We start from the raw sequence: 5,784 nt of genomic DNA, 5'->3' as shown, positions 1-5,784 counted from the left end.
AAATTTATATATAGTTAAGTTTCAGATTGTACTGGCCTGGCTCTATAGGGAACATTTCCCCCAGATTGGAAATGGACCAATCAAAGGGAAAGGGGTGTTAGTCCCCTCTCAGGTCCAGCTCTTTGCCTCACCCCAGAGTGGGGGTGGAGTAAGCCTCTCCTCTGCCTTCACCTGATTGGTGGGGGAAGGAGAAATACCCCACCAATCATTTAAAACTTTTCCAAAGCCAGTGCACCAGGCTGCCACCAGCAAACCCAACACACTAGAGTAAACTGATGTGATAAGAGTGTACCTGTAGGGTTACTGAATCACAAATCACAATCAATCAACAAGGCCCAAAGAGCTTTCAAAAGTCTTCCCTCAGTTCTTCTCTGCCCTACTATAAACAAGATCTAGGCCCTAAAAATCCTGAGAGGTATATTTCTGATACACAGCAGCAAGAACGTCACAGTGAAATAATGTAAGCAGATAAGCTTGTGCAATGAATTCTGATTGATTTTTTTGCTGAACTGGGGGCTTAGTAATGAATGTCCTTTAATCTTTCATAACCCTGGTGCTGGGCATGTCATTGATGATGGCATCGAATTCAGACTTCTTAAACGGTCCTGAAATAAAAATGAAGACATGCCCATTCGCTTAATGTGCTATTCCTGGCAGAGATGGAGGAAGTGGCCTGACTGAAGAAAAGAGAGACGAAGTTACAATGTTATAATCTTTTATCAAGACTTAATTGATTACATTTCACTCAGTCCATTTAGAGTTATCTTCTTATACCTCCTGCTTTCCCTCTGTGTTTTTTCTGTCTTCCTGAAACTGAAATGTACTATTCTTTTTCTAGTTCATTAGCCTCAGTTAACAAGTGGTGTGCATTTGTATACCATGCCTATTGCATCCTGCTAAAAACCTTCTGTGTCTCACTTTCTCCTCCTCATACGGAGGAGAAACCTGAAAGCTGCTCAACTGTCTTACTAAACTTCAAAAGATACTGTCTTACTAAACTTCAAAAGACTCTTTACAAGTGAAGGGACATCCTCGCATGGAGCAACTTGCATGATCAGAGTCTAAAAGAGCACTGTACATTTACATTAGTCATGTAGTTATACTTGGTTGGAATAAAAACATTGACTAACAATTTTCAAATCTTTATACAAAGTAGAGATGAAAGAGGCATTAGTCTAATTTATAGATCCCACTGTACCATCGTTTCATAAAATTTATTATTCAGTGATTTGTTCAGTTTACCTCTCAAGATCAGAAGTAGAGCTAGTCTGGCTTTCTTCCATTTTCTGATGGTAAATGCAGTTTCTATATTCTGCAAACACAGGAAAATTTAATTTTAGCTGATGAGGTTTCTGGGGGGGTTCTCTTTTCCTTTTTAATATTTTATTGGGGAAATAAATAGGGTTGGCAAGCCAGTCGATTGGCTGATAAAATACTGTCAGCTGACTGCATATGTTTAACCAAAGATTATAGCAATTTTACAAAAAAACCTATATTTTTATTCTAGTTTTCTTGACAGAAATATGATTTTTTTTGTTTGTTTTTTTACAGATTTCTTAATGGAAAATATGTGCTTTTTCTGTGTATTATTTGGACCTATTGACTATTTTTTACAGTTTTTGACCAATATTTGTCTGGTCAAATACCCAATCTTAGAAATAGGAACTAATGGTTACATTTTTTTATGACCAAACTGAAATATTTTTAAATGTAGAATTGATTTGTCTTGACATGTATTTTATGTGATTATTTGCTTTTGTCCTAATCTATAATATATAGGTATGCATTTATAATCCACATAATCATAATTGGCATTTCTCTCTATTTCTTAATTGTAAGGCTATGAACATACTTCTTTAGAGAGAGAATTGTACCGATGCTCAGCATTTGCGTGCTCCATACCAAGGCATAGCTGGTACATGTCTCTGGTCATGTTTATACTGCTTCCCTGGCACCAGGGAAAACAAGCCCCATCCCTTCACTCTCACACGTATAAGCCAGGGTCATATACTATATTTCTGGAGATATAGAAATGGAGCCTTGGTGTCTTTACAGCCTGTCTGACCAACCCAGCTCAGACTTCAAATACTGAATATTTCCCACAGTAACTTATTTGTTCAAGTCAAAAGAAAGCAAAATAACACATAGAGTAAATTTCAGTAAGAATTAAATGTAGGAAACAATGGTCAATCATCAAACAGAAAAGAAGCTAAATTTATCACACAAAATATTTGCTGTAAAATATTTCCTTAGTGTAACAAATTCTAGTTGTATCCCAACTATGCAGTTGGAGTTGGCTCAATAAAAGATATAACCCACATGAATCCTTGTCTAATATAGGGATCTAATACAGCCCTGAAACACCCGCCTCACATGAAAGTGTATGGTGTCTTAGTGTGAGTTGTAGATTTGGCTGTGTGAGAATTAAGCTACGCCCACAAAATAAATCACCATCTCTTGTTTTAATATGAACTTATATCTCACCCACCATGACTTTGATGGAATAAGATACAGAAATAAACGCAGTCCTGAGAGATGAGGAAGATATCGTGTCTGCGGTTCAACAAAAATAACTCTTCTGCACAACTATTGTGTCTCTCTTAGATAAGTAACATCTTGTATATATTTAGTTCCCTCTCTCTTTGAGAGCTCTCAATTTCTTGGTTGCTTGCCCCATTCTCCTCTGCATAGGTCCCAAGCAAAAAGCAATCCTAGGTCACCTTGTATTTACTACTGATATCAAAATTGTAGGGTTCTCTACTCTTCGTTAGTTTTCATCCACTCTCATTCCTTTCTTTTAATTTCAGGTCTCTGGGAAGTTACTCGATGTCTTCACGTATCAGACTCACTGACCCAAAGGCCTCCTTTGTTAACTCACTTCATCTTGCCAGGTAAGTCTCTCTCCAGGACCCTTCTTATATTCCCTTTCCTCTTGTAGTTCTCCCTGTTTCTTCTGAGTTGCTTTCTTCTCTTTTTCCAGCTAAATCTGCTTTAAAACCTTCCAGCCATCTGCTGTCTTTCTCAAAGCCAGCACTCTCTCCCCTTTCCCTTCGCACCTGCTGCTCTCTTCGTTTTTGTTTTCATCCGGGTCTCTCTCTCCCCAATCCAGGGAGCCCTGCCCCTTTTCCCTGGGACTGGGTGCTAAGGTAAGTTTTCTGCTTTCCTTCACTCCCCCTAAGTTCTGTGATGGGAGAGACTTGGTGCCCCATCACAGCCTATATTGTTATTTTCACTTCTAAAATATATTGTAAAGGCCTTTGAATTCAAAGGAATGCCAATCTGACATCCTCTTCTTTGCTTATTTTCTTATGTACCGCTGCTGACCTAATTCTGTTACTGAATCTTCAATTGTGCAATACTGCCAACCCCACCATGTCAAAAATCAAGAGACAAACTCTTAAAAATCAAGAGATTTGGTATGTAAATTATGAGATGCTCCATTTTAAGTCCCCCTCCCCACAGCTGCTCAAGCATGAACCCTGAGCAGCCTGCCCCCCCAGTTCTGGTCCTGGGCTTGGTGCTGACCTGGTGGGGCTCCATGCACCCCACCATGGCTGGGCCCTACCCAGGCTCTGCTCCCACCCGGGCTCCTGGGAACTTTGCAGCTGGTTCTGACCAAAAGAAAAAATCCTGAGATTTGAGAGTTCTGTCATGAGTCAGACTTAATTTTACTTAGAAATCAAGACTCTCATGATAAGTTCACGAGAGTTAGCATACTGTTGCTGGTTTGATACTGTGCACACTGATATCAGTCATCAAATAGCTGGCCCTGCACACAAGCACTGAACAAGAGGTTGAGAACGGTGTTAAAAGACATTTACATGGCTTTCTTTTTACCATAGTTAGGAGAAGGATTAAGAGGCCTACAGGGTTACTCTGAAAAAGCAGGACCTCCAGGATTAAAGGGACACCAAGAAACAAAATGTGAGAAAGAGCAAAAATGGGAAAATGCAAGTAAGAAAGCAAGTTTCTGGTGCTCCTGTATTCTGGTCTATACCTGTTGTCACACATTGTATGAGGAAATACTGGGAGAGGGTTATGGTAATTTTCAGTACTCTTGTTTCATTGTTCTGAGGAGACTGTGGAGAGCAAGAATGATAATAAACCTAAGGCGCTCTGTTGTACTGGAGAACTGCAGAAAAACAAAGTGGCAGTTAGAATATAACTGACATTTTGCCTTTTGTTGTTCTTCTTAACATTTTTGCTTTACTTTTGAGCCCACTGGCCCATTTTTGCTTTACTTCTCTGAAGTCTGTCCCCCTGGCATATTAATTCATGCATAGAACATCCATACCATATACACAGGATAGATCCAGAATGGACCAGGGTGGTGGTCCTAAAGGATTCAAAACCCAGATAGTTACTATAGGCAAGTATATAATCCTACTTCTGGAATAATTTTTAATTGGTAGAAATACACTTAAAATACCTTCTAATAAAAATCCCCAAAGTCTAGGAATTTCTCATACAGTGATGAATGTTTTGTTGGGGGAAGTAAAGTTGATTTGGTGTTCACTGATAGATAGGGCATTCTTAGCAATAATAGAATTATTGTGGACATGGTGGTATCCATTTGAAAATGATCTGAATTACAGAGATCTTTAAATTACATGGTCAGTAGGGCTGTGCATAGGACATTAAATGGTATCCAAGTGAGCCCAAGGGTAGGGGTGCAAAAAGTAGACATGCACTGGCAGGAGCTGGAACAACAAAACATATTATTCCAAGTGCCTCACAATTTGTGAATTTTAAGCCCTAAAATTCTCTGTTACTTGCAAATAAGAAGTTTTGTCCTGCCTATAAATAACATCTATGATTAGTCTATATGAGAAAAACAAAATCAATAATATCATGCTGTAATATTTTCCTTCCTTATACTGATTAAGGAAGTAGTAGCTACAAAGGGTGATTGTAGTACACTGTAGTGTATAGCACCATCTGGACAACCAAACTAATGACTGTCCACTACATACTGATGTGTTAATTATCTTAGTTTAATTAGTCATGAAAGATGCAGAACCTCAGATAAATTTATGTATACACCTTTGACATTCAGAGATCACATGGATTTGAACATGCACATAAAGAAGCATAGGAAAGGACTACATGAGATCATCTAGTCCAGCCCCACCCTACTGAAGGCAAGATCATCCCTGACTAAAAACATCCCGGTCAAGTGCTTTTCTAACCTACACTTGAAAATTTCCATGGATGGAGAGTCCATAACTTCTCTAGGTAACCTGTTCCAATGCTTGACCACCCTCATAGGCAGACAGTTCTTCCTAACCTCCAACCTAAATTTCCTCTGGTGCAAGTTGAGGCCATTATTCCTCAGCCTGTCCCCTGCAGCCACAAAGAAAGGCTATCTTCATCCTCTTTATAGTAATTTGTGCTTGTCACTGTCAGAACAAGAAATAGAACCTGAGATGAAATCCAATCCTTTGGACATTAAGGGTGCATCCAGACAAGCGCACACATGCCACTTGCCCCATCTCAAACGCCTTTGAGATGGGGCAAAAGGCATGTGTGGGAATGAAAAAATGTTCCCCGTGCTGCAAACTTGCAGCGCAGGGAGAAAATTAGACCCCAGGGGGGCTCTGCCAGGAGGCCCTAGAGCCCCCCCAACCCCTGCTTCTAAAGTAAGTAGAGGGTTTTTTCCTTTTTTTTTTGTTATTATGATGGTGCCTGGGGTTGGGGGGGCAGCCATGGGGGCCTCAGGGTGAAAGTGGGGGATGGAGCGAGGCGGGACAGCCATTGGGAGGGTCTGGGGAGAGGGGGGTGGGG

The 5,784-nt window shown here is 40.1% G+C and overlaps 1 long non-coding RNA gene across 1 annotated transcript; it reads right to left on the bottom strand.

The window, feature by feature from the left end:
- Nucleotides 1-488: 488 nt before the first annotated feature.
- Nucleotides 489-2,945, bottom strand: LOC109287233. The gene is made up of 3 exons (XR_002094783.1): nucleotides 2,879-2,945; nucleotides 1,243-1,312; nucleotides 489-605 (listed from the first exon to the last, which is right to left on the bottom strand). It is a non-coding gene; the product is annotated as an uncharacterized LOC109287233 (long non-coding RNA).
- Between the last annotated feature and the right edge of the window lie 2,839 nt (nucleotides 2,946-5,784).

The sequence above is a fragment of the Gavialis gangeticus genome, unplaced genomic scaffold (assembly GCF_001723915.1).
Source record: "Gavialis gangeticus isolate Ggan-Ray unplaced genomic scaffold, GavGan_comp1, whole genome shotgun sequence".
Lineage (NCBI taxonomy): Eukaryota > Metazoa > Chordata > Crocodylia > Gavialidae > Gavialis > Gavialis gangeticus.
The sequence above is the reverse complement of the archived record's forward strand: the minus strand, read 5'-3'. Positions and strand labels throughout refer to the sequence as shown.